Source organism: Rhipicephalus microplus, chromosome 5 (genome assembly GCF_043290135.1).
Source record: "Rhipicephalus microplus isolate Deutch F79 chromosome 5, USDA_Rmic, whole genome shotgun sequence".
In the NCBI taxonomy this organism is placed as follows: Eukaryota; Metazoa; Arthropoda; class Arachnida; order Ixodida; family Ixodidae; genus Rhipicephalus; species Rhipicephalus microplus.
The window spans coordinates 211,067,988-211,087,396 of NC_134704.1; the positions used below are offsets into that span (position 1 = coordinate 211,067,988).

General features: G+C 46.8%; 1 protein-coding gene across 1 annotated transcript in view; it reads right to left on the bottom strand.

Moving 5' to 3' along the window:
* The window catches only part of nompB (intraflagellar transport protein 88-like protein nompB), a 1,761,410-nt gene that overhangs the window by 791,554 nt on the left and 950,447 nt on the right, over positions 1-19,409 (bottom strand). The gene's annotated exons all lie outside the window — the stretch shown is intronic.

Genomic DNA, 19,409 nt, shown 5'->3' on the forward strand with positions numbered 1-19,409 from the left:
TTGGAATTCACACCAATCCTATTTAATAGGCGCCACGAAGCCATTCAAAAACACGCGTCTCGTTTTATAACCTGCGAATACAATTTCCGCACAAGTGTTGCTACTGTAAAATCATCACTGTCTTTCAGCTTTCTGCTTCTTAAAACAAAAATTGCACGCATTTGTTTAATTCCCAAGCTATATTTGAATCATACTTACTTACATAGCTCCCTGCTTCTCCCACCAATTCGAACTTTGCGCCGTCTCTTCAATTCTTTGAGTGTGCAAAGTTTAAAAGGTTCCAGCAACGCTTTTAACAAATCTTTTTTTCCGTTGACAATTCAGGTTTGGATTCGGATTCCAAATCCAATAGCCAATGAACGTAATACTCTGAAGTTTAAAAACTTACTCGAAACTCATTTCCCAACCACACCGTCCTAATTTATGTGTGTAGCCAGTTGCCTTTCTTTCATGTGCTTGCCACTTTGAATCATGCTGTTAGTTGTATCACGAGTTCTCCTAATATTGCCACGCCTCATTTCCCAAGTTTTGTTATCGTCCGAAAACACCACACAATTTTCAGCGCAAACCGACCGCGCCTGCATTTTTCGAGAAGCTTCCGGACTGTAGTAGATCATTTCGATAAGATCAAGCCTACTCTGCGAACTGTACAGACTATTCTGGAACCTACGCCACCGCTAGCAATAACGCTAGAACATTCGACGGCAAGAGTATAAATGCTGACGCGCTTCGCCGCTTGTCAGTAGTTGATCGACGGCCGACGCTCCGTTCACTGCTATCTGTGCAAGACTGCTACTGTAATCAAACGTTTCGTTTACCGGGCACAGGTTCGTCCAAATAAACAGTTATATCCCAACATAAAGACTCCTGTCTTCGGCCACGTCACGACCCCGTGACAATATAATTGTCCTGTATGTCCAATTCTCGAATTGTATTCTACTTTATGTTCTTGGTCTGTTATTGCTTTTGTGTATCCTTGTTCGACCCACCACCCCCTTCAGTAATAACTCGTCAGGAGCTCTTCCGGGAAAATAATTTATGATGATGAAGATGACACGCTGCTAGCTGGCTTTTTACATGACCTACATTCACGTTTAGACCTAGAATTTCAAGTTATTGCCATTGTCCTCAATTTTCAAAAGCTTGTCGTGGGTTTTCTTCCTACTCACCAATAATTAAACCACAGTCCCTTAATACCGTTCTGGTCACGAAACTTCTCCGTCACTCTAAGGGAGAGCTTGATATGGTGCCAAGAGCGGCCGCTACGCGGCGCAAGCCATCCTAGGGGGGCCATCGCCCCGCTGCGCCCGGCGGGGCGCACTCGCCGCGGCGGCATCCCGAAAGCGTTGTGTGGTGGCAGCTCGCGGTTTCTGCATCAGCGAAACGCGAACTTCATGTGCCAGTGCACCGTGCTCAAGGTGGACGGCATGAAAATTTGAATGAACAATGCCTAAGACGTGCTGTGTGACGGGTTGCAGCTCCGGATACCGAAGCAACAAAGAAAAGGCGTCGCTCTTCTGTTTCCCAACTAGCGCCGAACTCCGAGAGAAATGGAAGCGAGCTATACCACGGTTGGAAGCTGGCGGTTTCAGCTTCGAAAGTAAGAACGTTTGGGTGTGCGAAAAGCATTTTGATTTTAGCGACGTTGTGAGAACCGACGAGCACATCGTTAACGGGGTGGTCGTGTCGCTTCAGCGAGAGAGACCGAGGCTTCGCACGAACGCCGTTCCAAGAATTTTTGACGGGCTCCCGGCGTACCTCACAAAGCCGAAACCGCGTTCACGGCATGCGACTCGGAGGCAACCAGCGAAGAGGTGGCGCGAATCGTCACTGGAATGCGCAGCAGTGGAATGGCAAAATGTCCACACCGACTCGGCAGGAGAAGCCAGTGACGGTAAGCTCTTGAGCCGGTTTAGTCGCGGCGTTACTTTGTTCCCTCAGTCTCATGACCCTGTGTTAGCGGCTGGTGGCATTGAGGTGCTTCTGAACAGTGTTACTGAATTGTATTACAGATGCAGCAGCCAGCGATAGCGGACACGCAGATCAGGCCTGCCAAACGGAACAGGCAGTGTGTTCGTTTCTTGAAGTACAGGCGCTAAAGGCGCAGCTTTCGAGTACGCGGCAACGACTCGAAAGGTGTCAGAAGCAGCTTGCGAAGATGAGAGTCCTGGCCAACAAAAATGCAAGACTCTTGCAAAACCTGGACAAGCTATCTACCCGAGAGAAGCTTATTTACGATCAGTGCATCATGAAGGCAAACGCGAAATCTCCGAAAGCTGCCATGTCAAACTCATTTCTAGTACAAAGACTCTTTCTTGTTTTCTTGTGAATTCTTATCTCATCATTTTGTACAGCGTTGTGAGTGTGTTTCATCTCTACAAGTTTCGTTTTTTTGCGCTAATAAATCTGTCTAATTATTCATGAACCAACTCGCCCACGCAGCAGTTTTAGCGAAATTAAGTTCTAGTACACAGTGCCCTTTAACTGTTTTCTTGTGGTTCCTCATCTCATGATTTTTTACAGCACTGTGTGCGCATTTCCTTTCTAAAGTTCTGTTTTTTTTCGCGCTCATAAATCTGTTTAAATATTCATGAACCAACTCGCAAAAGCAGTGATTTTAGAGAAGTTTATTTTTAGTACTCAGGGCCTTGGTAACTGTGTTCTTGTGGATCCTTGTCTCATCATTTCGTATAGCGCTCTGTGTGTTTCTTTTTTAAAAGTTCCGTTTTTTGGGCTAATAAATCTGTTTATTAATCGTGAACCAACTCACCTACGCGGTATATTTAGCGAAATTCAATTCTATTACATAGGGCCCTTTTATCTCTTTTCTTGTGGATCCTTGTCCCATCATTTCAGACAGCGCTGTGTGTCTGTGTGTATCTTCTCTAAACGTTCAGTCTTTTTTGCGCTGATAAATTTGTCTAAATAATCATGAACCAACTCGCCCGTGCCGTAGCTCTAGCGAAGTTTATTTCTGTACATAGGGCCCTTTTAACTGTTTTTTTGTGGATCCTTATCTCGTGATGTTATACAGCACTGTGTGTGTGTTTTCTCCCTAAAAGTTTCGTCTCTTTTCTCGCTGATAAATCTGATTAAATATTCTTGAAGCTATTCGCCGAAGCCGTGATTTTAGCAAAGTTCATTTCTAGTCAGAGTTTCGACAAGCTGCGGAGAGAGCGGATTTCTACTTGACATCCAAGCTTCGACATGACCCCAACTTCTGGGTTAACTATTGGCGCTGTTTCCTCTGAACAAACCACGTCAATGCAGCAAATCCAGCAGTTTGTCCGAGAAAAAGTTTCGCGCCAATTGTCTCTTGTGCCGTACATCCCAACCAGTGCGCACACGCTGACCCCAGTGGTCCGCAAGGCAATCTAAGAGCAAGTTTCTGACGCCCTGTCTCCCACATACAATCCTCCGCCTATCTCCGCCCCTCTCTCTTACGCTGAGGCCACCGGACGATCGCCGCTGTCGCTACCAACCGTCACGGATCTTGCTAGACAGCCCCGTCCCCTCTACGCAGCAAGTCCACCAACCCGTCGCCACCCTCCTGTTCGCCACCCCACACCACCATCCACAAACCCTTGGCGCACTAAGACAACAGGCCAATTTGCTATTTCTGCCAGCTTCCTGGTCATGCAGCACGTTACTGCCGTCGTCAGCATTACAACCCAACTGCTGGTGAAATGACTTGCGACTCCTATCGTCCATAGCCACCACCGCCGTCTTCGTTCCTCCCCTCCCCCCCACGTCGGATCAGTCGCCGCCACGGCTTCGACAGGAATCGGTCATCCTCACCACGGCGCCGCTCTATTTCTCCGATGCTTCCTCGATCACCACCCGCCCCAACGGAAAACTGCCATCCCAGTTCCCGAGGCAAGAGCTGCGCACATATCGAAACCTTCAAGGCCTCCGTTTTTACCTGCTAATGAAATAACTGTGCATACTGATAGTGTACCTGCGAAAACGCTCGTTGATACTGGTGCTGCCGTGTCTGTGCTAAGTGGTGAACTGTGTCGCAAGTTGAAGAAGCTTACGCTGCCGCTTTCCGATGTATCTCTCCGCATGACCTCCACTGCGCATCACATCCAACCTTCTGCGACGTGCACAGCTCGACTGGTCAACCAAAATATTTTGTAGGTAGTCGAGCTCGATGTGTTTTCTCCATGTTCACACGATATCATCTTAAGCTGGGAATTCATTTGCGCTCATCATGCCGTCGTTCACTGCGCGCGTACCGAACTAGAGTGGTCGACGATGTATGAACTGCCCCTGTGTGAAGCGCCGACGTCTGATGGACCTTCTTCCAAGCCGCTATCTACCCGAGTCACCGTAGCCACGGACACTCACATCCCCCCTCTATCTTGTGTTCATGTGCCACTCTTCTGCGACGACGCACCCTCTGTCACCGCCCTCTTTATCCCCTCCGACACCTTCGGCTCTCGCTAAAGGTTCCTTCTCCCGTTCGCAGTTGTCGCCGTAGAAAACTCACGTGGCTCCATTTATATAACGAACTGGCTTCCTTCCCCGCCCATATTATTCTGCGGCAAACTACTCGCTCACCTTGAGGAAATTGATTTTGTTTCCTCCTGTCACCTACCTGATGACTTGTCATCATCTCACTTAAACACCATTACCTCTGATACCGCTCCCATTTCATCTCCGGAGGTTTTTCCTCATCGATCGACTCCGAACTTCCCGCTGCTCAGCGCACCCAACTCCTGGCTTTACTCAATCGCTTCAAGATGTAATTTGACCATAGCCAACTTTTTTTAGGTCGCACGTCTGCCATCGTTCGCAAAATCAAAACCGGTAGCCATACACCTTTGCGCCAGCACCCACATTGAGTTTCTCACGCTGAACGCCGTGTCATTCATTATCAGGTGAACAATATGCTTCGACGTTGGGTAATAAACCCTTCAAACAGCCCTTGGGCCTCTCCGGTCGTACTGGTGAAAACAAAAGGATGGCGGCATCAGATTTTGCGTTGATTACAGGCGTCTTACCAAGATCACCAGAAAATATGTTTATCCGCTGCCCAGAAACGATGACGCCCTTGATTGCCTGCAAACCGCATAATTCTTTTCTTCTTTAGATCTTTGTTGCGGCTACTAGAAGGTCCCTATGAATAAAGACGACCGCTCCAAACTGCGTTTTTAACGCCTGACGGATCGTACGAGTTTAACGTCATGCCATTTGGCCTCTTGAATGCACCTGCCACCTTCGAGCGTCTCATGGACAACATACTTTAAATGGCTTTAAATGGAACACATGCCTGTGCTATTTGGATTACGTCGTCTTTTTCTCGAAGGACTTCAACTCCCACCTCAGCCGCCTCACAAGCGTCCTGACTTGTTTTTCGAACGCTGGACTGCAGCTGAATTTGAAAAGATGCCGCTGCACTGCCGCCACCTTACCATCTTAGGGCATGTTGTTAGCTAACATGGTGTCCGTTCTGATCCAGCCAAGCTTCGTGCTGCCGCCGACTTTCCCAGGCCGGCTACACTAAAATAACTCCGCAGCTTCATCGGGCTCTGCTCATGTTTTCGCCGTTATGTGGTCAATTTCGCCACCATAATCGCACCCCTGACGCACCAAGACCTCTTGAGACAACCAAGACCTCTTGGCGTGGTCCCCAGCATGCGATGATGCATTCGCGTCTTTATGCAATCTTCTGACATCAACACCTATCCTACGCCACTTTGAACAAGACGCTCCAACCGGAATCCATACGGACGCTAGTGGACTTGGCCTCGGCGCTGTTCTTGCTCAGCATAAATCTGGCTTCGATGAGTATGTCATAACTTACGCTAGTCACACCCTCACTAAAGAGGAAAAGAACTATTCAGTCACCGAGAAAGAATGCCTTGCCATTGTTTGGGCAATCAAAAAATTCCCACCTTATGTATATGACTGCCCATTTGACGTCTTGACTGATCACCACGCACTGTATTGGTTGTCGTCATTAAAAGACCCATCTGGTCGCCTAGCTCGCTAGGCACTACGTCTCCGAGATTACGATATTCATGTATATTATCGGTCAGGCCGCAAGCAGTCGGACGCCGATGCTCTTTCTCACTCGCCACTTCCTCACGATTATGCTGCAGCGTCTCTTTCCAGCTGCGAATGTTCTTCACTTGAACAGGCCGACCAGTCCGCTGCACAACGCCAGAATCCATGAATAGCGTCTCTCTTAGAGTACCTGTCTCAGACGTCTACACGTACCGACAACCGTTTACTTCAACGAACTGCTCGCCATTTTACCATCCGTGATGGTCTTCTGTACCGGCGAAGCTAGCTATCTTATGGCCTCAAATGGTTGCTGGTTATACCTCGCCACCTACGTTCTGACGTCTGTGCCTCGTTCCACGCGGATAATGCGCCCACGCAGGTGTAGTGAAGACGTATGATCGCCTACGAATTAGATATTACAGGCGCGGAATGTACCGCTTTATTAGGCAGTACGTCCGTTCATGTTCCTTGTGCCAACGCCGGAAGAGCTCCCCTCGCACAACCACAGGGCCACTCCAGCCACTGCCTTGTCCTTCTCGGCCTTTGAGTCGCATCGGAATCGCCTTGTACGGTCCCCTACCATACACACGAAACGGAAACCGCTGGGTCATCGTAGCTGTGGACTATTAGATTCTCGGATACATTCTCGGAGCTATTTAGAGGCCTCCTGACTCTTCTGTCTCGGTTCTAGAAAATCTTGATGATTACATGTGCTCTGATATAAAACCAAATGACAGGTTAGTTCTCGCGGGTGATTTCTATTTTCCGTGTATAAATTGGAATACTTTTTCCACACAGCCTTCAGATCTAAGTGACGTTAAAATAATAGACATAATTTTTAATTATGATTTGCTACAGATTGTATCTCAACCTACTAGAATTCAAAGTGCAATTTCAATCCTAGATCTCTTCTTTGTTAGCAGTACTGTAAAAAATCATGTATTGTGTGATGTTGTACCACGAATATCTGATCATGAAGCTGTCATATTAACCTTAACTGATGCTTCGTATGTAGATTCCACTGTCAAGCGCTAGTATCCGAGCTTTTCTCGCGCTGATGATGAGGCAATCCTTAATTTTCTGGACCTCTACTTCAATGCTTTCTCAGTAAACACCAACAATATAAACGATCTATGGCTAACTTTCAAAGACATTGTTCAGGAATGTATAACACGCTATGTAACACTAATAACTAAAAAATCAGCTGGTAAAAATACTTGGATCACTCGACAAACTCTCCAGCTACAACGAAAACTTAGGAGACCAAAAAAGCGAAAGGCCAGAAATTCAGTTTGTCCTCAATTTGACGAAGCCATTGCTACATTAGCAACCAAACTAAAACTACAAATTCAGGAGGACAAGGCAAGGTACTATGGTATATCACTTCCTTCCTTTATTAAGACGTCTCCAGAAAAGTTTTGGAGGTCTATTAAACCGAGTTCATGTGGCACTACTTTATTTTATCTTAACAGAAAAGTCATATGTGATGACACAGCGGCGTCCAATGCCTTCAATGATCATTTTAAATCTGTATTTACAACAGATAATAATTTCCTTCCAGTGCTTAGTATGTCTTTTCCACTTATGCCGGATGTAAAAATTTCCGAGCAGGGCATTTATAACCTTCTGCTAAATATAGACGCTAAAAATTCTCCTGGCCCGGACGATATCCCAAACGCCTTCTTAAAAAGATATGCAGAGTGGTGTGCAAAGTATTTGTTCAAATTATTTAAAGTATCTTTATGTGACGGCGCACTGCCGGAGAACTGGAAAACCGCCAGAATCAAACCATTGTTTAAATCTGGTGATAAATCCAACACTGCAAACTATCGGCCTAATTTGTTGGCATCTATTTCATGCAAAATCTTCGAGCACATAATTTATAAGCACATAGTAGATTTCCTTGAAAAGCATGAAGTCCTAACCGATGCACAACACGGCTTCAGAGGTGGGTATTCTACTAACACACAATTACTTGGAATTACACATGACTTCGCGGAGGCTATAAACAAAGGAAAACAAACTGACCCTATTTATATGGATTTTAGTAAGGCGTTTGATAGAGTGTCTCATAATAAATTACTTCACAAGTTGGGCCTTATTATAACAAATCCTACGATATTAGCATGGATTAAAGCTTACTTGACAAACCGGTATCAATACGTTTCCCTAAATAGCACCTGCTCCAACCGAGTTGAAGTTGCTTCTGGCGTACCTCAGGGGTCCGTGCTTGGGCCTATGTTATTTTTAATTTTTATAAATGACATCACCACGAACATTAATGTTAAGGTTAAACTCTATGCAGACGACTGCGTGATTTATGAAATAGTCCATTCAATTCAGGACCAGATTAGGTTAAATGAAAACTTCCGAAAAATCATTTCATGGTGCGAACAGTGGCAGATGACTATCAATTACGACAAAACGGTCTTTATGCGAATAACCCACAAAAAGAAGCCACTTTTATTTCACTACGGAGCTAATCGAATAGACCTCTCGGAGGTTGCTGAATGTGAATACCTGGGTTTATGGTTCGAAAATAGTCTATCATGGTCAAAACATATAGATATCATCACAAATAAAGCGTTACGTAAATTATTCTTCTTGCGACGATCCTGAAAATTAGCAACTCCTTCTGTACGCTTCCTTGCATACCAGTCAATTATATGTCCCATGCTTGAATATGCTGTGCCAGTTTGGGACCCTTACACCAAAACAAACATCAGCAAATTAGAAAGAATACAGAAAAAAGTAGTGCATTATATTTAAAATTCTTATGGTCGTTCGTCAGTTACTGAGGTCATCAAACGAAGTGGGCTCCCCACAGTTACGAAGAGAAGTAAAACTTGTCGACTGAAACTTTTGTACCAAACAGTTAAAGGACATTAAAACATAGATACCTCCCACATTATCACCTTTTCTGAGGGTTATGCTACCAGGCAAAGACACTCTTTAATGATAGCTCCTTTATTTCCACGAAATAATTGCTTTCAATACTCTTTCTTCTGTAGAACTATAGCTGATTGGAACAACCTAACTAATAACATTGTAACACAAGAATCACTTTCATTGTTTGAAAAATGCTTAAAGTAGTTCTTTAGTACCATTTAATATATCTTTTGTTGCATTTGTTACTTTTTGTGTGTCACTTGTAAAATCCGATTATCAGTTAAACGGAATCTTTTTTCCGGCGATGTATCCTCTGTATATTCTATATACCCTACTTGGCATTTCGCTAATTACTTCGAATTTTGTTTCGCATCCCTATTTGTGTTGCTTTAACTCTATGCATTATATTGTCCGCGTTATGCATTTTCTGCGTGTATTATATTTTGCCCTTTCAGAATACTCTGTACCTCTGTCTCACACCTGCTATAGTCTCTGTTCGAGACTGCAGTATCAATAAATAAATAAATACCTTACGCGCTACGCCAAAACTTCAGCGCTTCCCGAGGCCACTGCACGTGAAGTCGGCCTGTTCATACTGCACAACCTCGTCCTTCGGCATGGTGCACCCCGTGAGCTTCTCAGTGACCGTGGGCAATCCTTCTTGTCGGATGCTCCTACGTGAATGCAACACCGTGCACCAAACAACGACCGCATACCACCCCCAAACCAACGGGATGACCAAGCGATTTAATCACACGCTGGGTGACATGCTCTCCATGTATGTTTCTGATGACCATACGAATTGGGACCGCATAGTGCCATTCGTCACTTACGCTTACAATAGCGCAGTTTAATAGACAACTAGATTCTCTCCATTATTCCTTCTTTAAGGTCGGGAACCTTCATCGTTCTTGGACGCTATCCTTTTGTACCGCCAAAGCTCTTCAGAATCAACAACTTTGGCCGAAGCCGCCACATATGCCGAAGAATGTTGGCAGCTAGCACGTTCGCTAACCACGCACGATCAGGCTCGCCAGAAGCACTCGCATGACGGACGCTCATCCCTTTCGTCATACGCGCCTGAAACCATCGTGTGGCTCCGCGCGCCATCGTCTGCCCCAGGCCTTTTCTCGAAGTTCACACCCAAGTATGACGGTCCGTACAGGATCTTGCGCCAGACATCACCAGTCAACTACATGGTTGAACCTATTCAGCCACCTACACATCAACAGCGCCGTGGGCGTTAAACTGTACACGTCGACCATCTAAAACTTCCCTACGACCCACCAGTCGTGTCTCTGCCATAGGTCGCCAGGATGGTTCCTTTTGCACCGGGGAGTCAATCTAGTGACAAAAATACGGGCTCTAAAAAAAATTGCCCGCAGCTTCCCTCGGGGGAACACTGAGGAGGATGCGGAGCATATAATTGGTTAACGGGGTGTTAAAGTGCGACTTACTTGGGTCGATGGCTAAATTGGTTAACGTGGTTGTGAAATGGGGTGTTAAATTGCGACTTACTTGGGTCGATGGCTAAATTGGTTAACGTGGTTGTAGGAGGGGGTGTTAAATGATAGAACACGTACACACGTATGCGAAAGGGCGGCGCTGGTCGAAGGGACGTCGATCATTGTGTTTGTAGATTCGTTGGAATTCATTTCACCGCGACCTTGGACGTCGACGCGCCGTACAAACCAACCGACAAGCGGCAACTGAGTGAGCGAGCGCCGACCTTGAGTATATATACAGCGCGACGGCGCATGCACTGTCAGCTGTCGAATGTTCGAGAAGGGGGAGAAGCGCAACAGCGCATGCGCGCGCGTCAGCTGCCGATGTTCTCGAAGCGCGACGGCGCATGCGCGCGCGTCAGCTGCCGATGTTCTCGAAGCGTGACGGCGCATGCGCGCTACATTATACAGCTAGCGAATGTTCGTGAAGAGGAGAAGCGCACGCGGTGTGTAGAGGACGAAGGGTGCACAGATGGTGGAGGAATGAAGCGCGCGCGGTGTGTAGAGGAGGAAGGGATGCACAGATGGTGGAAGAAGGAGGAGGAAGCTTGCGGACGGCGCCGCACTACAAGCCTCGAGTATTAGATGCTCCGCATCTAAAACGACGAAGAAGACCTTTGTTGTGGCGAAGGCTCGTGCTGCTGCAGCTGCTGCTGAAACCGCTGGTTGCTGTCTCGGTGCTGTTAGACCCAATAAACGGTTGCTCCACCCCTGCTGCGTCTAATGATATTCTGGCAGTGTATATATATATATATATATATATATATATATATATATATATATATATATATATATATATATATATATATATATATATATATATATATATATATATATATATATACGTGCGTGTGTGTGTGTAAATAAAAAGCTGGTGACGAAGCTTCGTGCGAGACAGACGTGCTTCTTCAGTCAGCGCTGCGCGCCGAAGTCGTGTGTAGCTGCCACCGGCAGCGTCGGTCTGCTGCCTTCTTCGTCCTTCTTCTTCATTGGCGTCAGGGCCACTGACGACCCCAACACAACAATGGCAACGAGGTAAACTACGGGCACCTTCTTTTAGGGCGAAGCTCCTTAAGCGGGAACCATTCGTCCTTCGTCTTAGTACGTAACATGTCTTACGCTTTGACCTGCAAGGTGGTGCCAGTAGAAGATTTAGTCTGTGCGTTGTTTAACAATAAAAAATTCGCAGCTTGCGCATTACCCAAACGCTGAATTCTCCTGTCTCTCATTCGTCATTAGCAGCCAATGGCATGTACATTGAGCACTATCTGACAAGAAAGGGTTTCTACGCTATACTCACTGGATGACCTTGGTTTTAGAAAGGTTTAGCGAGCTTTGAGCCGCAGTGCCATGAATACAGTGAACTAGTATATACCATGAAGTCGAGGTGGTTAAAGGTGGAAAGTAGACACGAAGCGCAAGCTGTAAGAAAGTGTGCGTGGGTCACCTATCGTTTAGTCCTTGGAATTTCCACTAGATGGCAGTGCTTCTAAATGCGGAATTGCCAAGGAAAGGATGTATGATAATACTCGGGGTAGTTCTCTACTGTTTGAGGCCGGGACAGTAGTATTGCGAACCAAGACATATCGGGCCAAATACGAAGGGGTAGAAACGGTATGCAGTGCGTGTGGAGAGGAAGATTATACTGCCGAACACTTGATAATGTTCTGTAAAGGGCTTCACCCTATTGTTCAGAATAATGGCACAGAGTTTTTCAAAGCACTTCGGTTTAGAGACAGGGAGGGCAAAATAGACGTTAAACGGGTATAATTAACTAGAAGGAGGTTATCTGATTGGTGGCTCAAGTCAAGGCACGAGTGAAATTTAAACCCTTCACTGCAAAGTACGAATCCCCAACCTCACTATTTAAAGGGAAAAAATAAATATAGTTTTTGGTTCATTAAGTATTACAGGTTGGTGGCCCTAGCCGTTGCCCGATCTAGAGGGTAAAGCCATATCCATCCATCCATCCATCCATCCAATATATGACGAAAAAAATGCGAGATGGTGGTACTTGGAGTATTGACTAGATGGACGAACCAACACACAGACACATGCATGGACGGACGCAGGGGCGGATGCATGGACGAACGCAGAGACGGAAGCACGGATGAACGCGCGGAGGCACGAACAGACGCACGCATGGACGGGCGGATGGATGCACGGACGGTCACACAGACACACGCATGAACAGACGGATGCTTCGCCCCACTCTCTATCATTCACCCAGTGAATATGCTGCCATTTTTTTAGTCTGCTTCATGCAGTCCGCCTCAACGAGTCTTTCTGCTGGGAAGCCAGTTTGGCGTTTTGCGCCTTTGTACTTGTTCCCTGTAGCAACCACCAATTTGCACCTCTTCTACTTTTCCGCGTTGAGCGGCCGCGTCTCATTTCTTGCCTTCGACTCTATGGACTTTCCTTTCAAATGCGAAGCATTTCTTAGCGAACTTTGGTCACTTTGAGCGTATCTATCTATCTATCTATCTATCTATCTATCTATCTATCTATCTATCTATCTATCTATCTATCTATCTATCTATCTATCTAGCCGCCTATGACTTTTGGCTCTCGCGGCCATTTCGATAATGGTATCGATACCAAACTTGGCATGGCATAACATCACTGTATGAAGAACATATTTGACTAGTCGAAAATCATGACGTAGATGTCATGAATGTCATAATTTACATTTCATTGTCCTGCAGCTCTTGCGGTAAATTTGTTCACATGGCGTGATGCAAAACTGGTAGGGTATGAGATGATTGCATGGCGAACACAAGGGACAGACCCTGTGGTGTACACGTATCCCGAAGGAGTACGGCCACCAGCGTAGGTCCGGTCTTAGCGAGCCGCAGGGCACGCGTTAACCGTCGCCGTGGCGAGAACACGATACTGCTCAAGTCGCAACACTTTATTGTGGCAACACCAAACCCAGTACAGCCCGTTGCAAAAAGACGCGGCGGGAAAGCAAGTAGGCTTATCCACGCCACGGGCACAAAGTACTACACAGGGTGTCACGAGCACGTCTCCGCGGTAAAGGTGATCCACGGAACCACCGGGATAAAGGCCCGGTTGCTCGAGCGAGGGCAAAGGCGCTCGCGTTGGCTCCGAAGGGAGGCGGGTCGGCGTAGCGAGGCCACGCACTAGGACTCCGTAACGCCCTTCGGCAGTGCGTACGCAGCGGGGCAACAAAAGGTGAGCGTTCGCCTTGGGCGCGAGGCGCCGTCAGCGAAGTCCGACGAGCCCCCCGACTGACGGGAGTCGACGGACGGAAAAGATAGCGTGGCTCGCCGTTTGCTGTCCCGGTGAGTATCTGACCACTCCCGACGCAGCGCGTGAAAACCTCTCAGGAGTCCCCGCGCGCAGCGCCACAGTCAACATCGGCTACCGGGGGAGAGAGTTATACGTCACTCCGCCTATAGCCTCCTCTATAACTTTGTGCCTGAGCGGTCGGTCCCTCAGCGCCGTCCCCCGATTCTCTCGTTTTCCGTCTCGGCGTTCCACCAGGAGCGCTCGCATCCCATAATAGCTTTTCCCATAATAGCTGTTCAGTTCAGGCTGTCAAGGTGGATGGACGTGTTTTTTGAGCGCTCCGGATCGACTGCGCAGATAAGTGTTGTTGCATGTTTTGATCTTGTCTCTATAATTATAAGGCAGCGGTTGAAATCTCCATAGCACTTATTTTATGGTACGGCTTTTTCGGGACCAGTCACCAGGTATTTATTAGTTAGTGCGGGTGTGTGTGTGTTTGAATTTTTTTGTTGTTTTTTTTCTTCTGCCACCCCGTTGGGGAGGTGCGCGTACATTTTGGACTTTCTTTTTTTTTCGTAGTGCAGGGCTCGAGTTTAGTAATTATCGAGTATAGGGACAATTGGTGTCAGAAAGGCATGGTTAAAAAGACTGTAAAGTGCTCAGGATGTGGAGTGGGTTTGAAAGTGGACCCAAGCGTAGAAGCGGATGGAGCAGAGGCTGACGCGAAGTGTAGGCAATGTGAGGTCGAGGAAAAAATGGAGAAAATGATGGTTGCCCAGAGTGAACTGCTGGTGAGAATCGCCAAACTCGAGACTGCGTTGGCGACAGAGCAAGAAAAAACGAGGGCAATGGGAGAAAGACTGAAGTCCGCCGAGAAAGTGCTAGCGAAGCTGAACAAAGAAGCGACCTACCGAGAGAACAGTAGGGAACCGGCAACCAGAACGGTGGAGAAGGAAAAGCAAGCAAGCTTGGAAAAAACAGGTTTAGCCGGTTCAACTGTCGCAAGGCCCAGCTTCAGCGAGGTAGTGGTGGGGCAGGAAGGGAACAAAATAGCCGGCGTCACAGGTGCAAGTAGCCCCAAGGTGCAGAACGCTCCAGCGAAAAAGTCACAGCATGTGATAATCGCCGGGGACTCAAATTTAAATCGATGCACAGAAGCCATCAAAGAGAGGGTAAGAGGTGACAGGAGGGTTGCGGTAGGTGCGTTCCCAGGACGCAAGCTGGAAGCAGTCATGAAGCAAGCGAGCGCAAAGCTCAAAACGACAGCTGATAGACGCAACCTCGTGATAATTTCAGCCGGTTTAAACGATGTCCTAAATGAAGATGCAGCAGGACTAGCAGCCACAGTGGCGAAAGGCGTCGATGACATGCGCGCCACTTCTCCTAAGGTGCAGGTAGTGATATGCACGATACCGGAGGTACCGGTGCGTGATAGCAACCTGCAAAGAGCGGTGGTCAACGCAAACCAAGAGATATGGCGGATGAGTCGAGAGAAAGGCTTTGAGGTGGTGGAAATAAACAGAGAGGTGCATAGGTGGGGGGGTTTTCAACGAGACAGAATTCACTTCGATGGGCGGCTAGGTCATGAGGAGGGTTGGCGACTTGCAGTACGTGCAGTAGCTTTTTTGGGGGGCAAGCGAGCCCTTCGGGGTGCAGGATAGCTAGTAACGAGGAAAACAACCAGGGAGACTCTTCGACAGGTGGTATGGACAGATACGATCCCAAAGTGGCACCAATATCTAAGATACGTAGATTCCGGGGCATAAATAGACGTAGCCACGAGCGCCGAGCCAATTCAGACATAGGGTATATTAACATGCAGGGTGGTAGGAACAGGCTGAAGTGGGATGAGATAGAAGAACAGCTAAGGGAAGAGAGGCCCATGGTATACGGTTTTGTAGAAACACATCTCAGGGACATGGAACAACCTCCGAACAATCCGGACTACGCGTGGGAGTATTGTAATAGAACAGAAGGCAGCAGAAAGGGGGGGTGGTATTGGGGCATTCATTCATAAAAGTACAGACTGGCAAAGGGTCAAGCAGGAGTGCAAGGAACATTTATGGCTAAAAGGGAAAGTGGCAGGTCAAATGACACTCCTTGGTTTCGTGTACTTGTGGACGGGAGCAAAGGCCAGAGAGGAAAACCAGGCAATGGTAGAGTGTATATCAAAGGACATTCAGGAGTTAGGAAGAGAGTGCGAGATAATTATACTAGGAGACATGAATGCGCACATACAAGATATAGATGGGTATACCGACCCGACAGGCAAAATGATCATGGATATGTGTGAAAGGCTTGATTTGATCATTTGCAACAGTACCGAGAAGTGTGAAGGGCAAATAACATGGGAGGTAGGAAGGCTGCAGTCTACGATAGATTATGCACTGATGTCACATAGGATATATAATAAGCTCAGGGAAATCCACATCGATGAAGGTGCCTCCAGAAGTCTGGGTAGCGATCACAAACGTATCAAGCTAAGTTTTGGAAGAGAAGTGAAAGTGGGATGGAGACAAGATGAGCAACTACAGGAAAATTTTTATCCAGAAAGGCAAATTGAAATAGCCACTAAACAAATTGAGAAAGTAATCACGGAGGATAATAAGACAGTGTGGACATACACGAATCTAATTAGACCCTTTGAGATAGAGCTTGCTAAGACGCGTGACAAGTCACCCCGGAAAAGAAGACACAAACCCAAAAGTTGGTGGGATGAGGAAGTTAAGAGAGCCATAGCAAAACGTCAGGAAGCCTTTAGGGAACACAGACATGCTAAGCAGCGGGGTGAACCAACACATGATGTGGAAAGAAAATGGGCAACCTTTCTAAGCTGTAGAAGGAATGCATCCCTTCTGATCAATGAAAAGATTAGAAAGAAGGGAGCTCAGTGGCTGGCAGAAGTACATAAAAAAGATAGAAAGGCAGCTGCGAAATTTTGGAACCATTTAAACTCCCTAAGAAATGAGACGAGCCTAGAGCAGAACTTTATAACTACAGCCCAAGGTGCTAGGCAAGAAGGGGACGAAGCTATTGAATATATAAGAACAAGGGTGACAGAAAAATTTCAACAAAGAAGTACTCTACGCACCACAATAGACAAAGACGAATCAAGTGGTGCAATGGCTCCATTTTCACAACAAGAGTGGGAAAGGGCTGAGAAAAGGGTTCCTAGTAGTACATCAACAGGCCCAGATGGCATTCCAATTAGGCTGATAAAAACATTAGGTCCGAAGTCTAAGCAGGCTTTGAGAGAAGCAGTGAGTACAATAATAATCGATGGTGAAGTTCCCGATGGATGGAAACTTAGCAGGATGAGCATGATCTATAAAAGAAAGGGGGACAAAGCTGACATAAACAACCACCGTCCTATAACAGTGACATCAGTGGTCTACAGGCTGGCGATGCAGATTATAAAAGAAAGACTGCAGGCGTGGATAGAGGATGAGGGGGTGCTGGGGGAACTGCAGAATGGGTTTCGGAAACACAGGAGGTTGGAAGACGATCTGTTCTCACTTACGCAGTGCATCGAAATAGCAGAAAAAGAACACAGGCCCCTGTGGCAAGCATTTTTGGATATCAAGGGAGCGTACGATAGCGTGGTTCAAGAGGAATTGTGGGGAATACTGGACACACTAGGCGTGGAACATGTAGTCACTAATCTTTTAAAGGGTGTCTATAAAGGTAACAAGGTAGTTATAAAGTGGGAAAAACAGGTATCCAAGCCGGCAGAGGTCAAACGGGGGCTTAGGCAGGGGTGCCCCCTGTCACCCTTATTATTCATGATGTACCTACAAGGATTAGAGGCAAAATTAGAGGGAAGTGGACTGGGCTTCAACCTCTCTTTAGTCAAACAAGGAAAACTTATTGATCAGGCACTACCAGCATTAATGTACGCAGATGATATAGTGCTAATGGCCAACAACAAGGAAGATTTGCAGAGATTGATGGACATCTGCGGTAATGAGGGAGATAGGTTAGATTTTAGATTCAGTAGGGAAAAATCAGCAGTCATGATTTTCAGTAACAACGAAGGTAGTGAGCTTAGAATACAGGTCACGCTAGAGATAACAGATAAATACAAATATCTGGGCGTATGGATAAGCAATGGGACCGAGTATCTGAGGGAACACGAAATATACGTGACGACTAAAGGTAACAGGAATGCAGCAGTCATGAAAAATAGGGCACTGTGGAATTACAATAGGTATGATGTTGTGAGAGGAATATGGAAAGGGGTCATGGTTCTTGGGCTGACGTTCAGCAATGCGGTCTTGTGCATGAGATCAGAAGTTCAAGCAAGAATATAAATTAAGCAACGTGGAACAGGTAGGCTTGCTTTAGGAGCTCACGGGAATACACCAAATCAGGGAGTACAAGGTGATATGGGATGGACATCATTTGAGGGCAGGGAAGCTAGCAGCAAGATAAAATTTGAGAAGCGATTGAGAGAAATGGGGGAAGAGCGTTGGGCTAGGAAGGTTTTCAGCTACTTGTACATGAAGAATGTCGATACAAAATGGAGGAAGCAAACCAGAAAGTTGACTGGTAAATACTTAGAAAACAGCAGGTGGCCAAACCAAAAAGAACTATCGGTTAAGAAAAAAGTGAAGGAAACGGAGACTGACATGTGGAGAATGGGCATGATTAAGAAGTCCGCACTAGAGATCTATCGAACTTTTAAGCAGGAAATTGCCAAGGAAAGGATCTATGATAATACTCGGGGTAGTTCTCTACCGTTTGAAGCCAGGACGGGAGTACTGCGAACCAAGACATATCGGGCCAAATACGATGGGGTCGACACAGTATGCAGTGCGTGTGGAGAGGAAGAAGAAACTGCCGAACACTTGATAATGTTCTGTAAAGGGCTTCACCCTATAGTTCAGGATGATGGCGCAGAGTTTTTCAAAGCACTGGGATTTAGGGACAGCGAGGGCAAAATAGACTTTAAGCGGGTAGACTTAACTAGAAGGAGGTTATCTGATTGGTGGCTAAAGTCAACGCACGAGTGAAAATAAACCCTTCACTGCGTAGTACGAATCCTCAACTTCATTATTTCAAGGAAAAAAAAGATAAATGTAATGGTTAGTTCACTTAGCATTACGACTAGGTGGCGTTAGCCGCCGCCCGATCTAAAGGGTACAGCCACATTCATCCATCCATCCATCCAGCTCGCGCCGCGCTTGCTGCAGCAGCAGGCGCACACCGCTACGCCGCGGTTTTCCCGTCGCGCGCAAATTTGGTTTGCCGTGCTCGATGTAAAACCCTGCTTGGCCCATTGTGTTTCCTGCTTGCCCTTGATGTTTTTTCTGGCACGATAGTCTCCCCCAAGAGCTTCGTTAAGTGCAGCGTTCGCTGAGACAGCCGTGGCTGTATCAAGTGCGCTTTCTCCCAACTTTTGGCCGATTCGGGTAAGTTCTTTGTTAAAGGTGTTACGTCGTTGAGAAATCCGCTTGCTGCAAGGAATCGTGCCTAAACGCCGTATTTTTGTTAGCTGCAGCACTACCGTAAAAAGAAAGGCGGCTGTTTATGCATGGTCAGAAGTTTGGTTGCGCCCCGAACGCTTCACAATGCCGTACTTCTACCACGCTGCAAATCAGGGAGCGGCCGGAAAGAAACCGGAGTATCTTTTCACGAAATTCTGAGCGACCAAGAACTTCATGAAAAGTGGCTTAAGGTAATCTCGAGAGACAACTGGACCCCGAACAGCACATCTTGCTATTCTACCGTTTGCAGCCAACACTTCGTCCC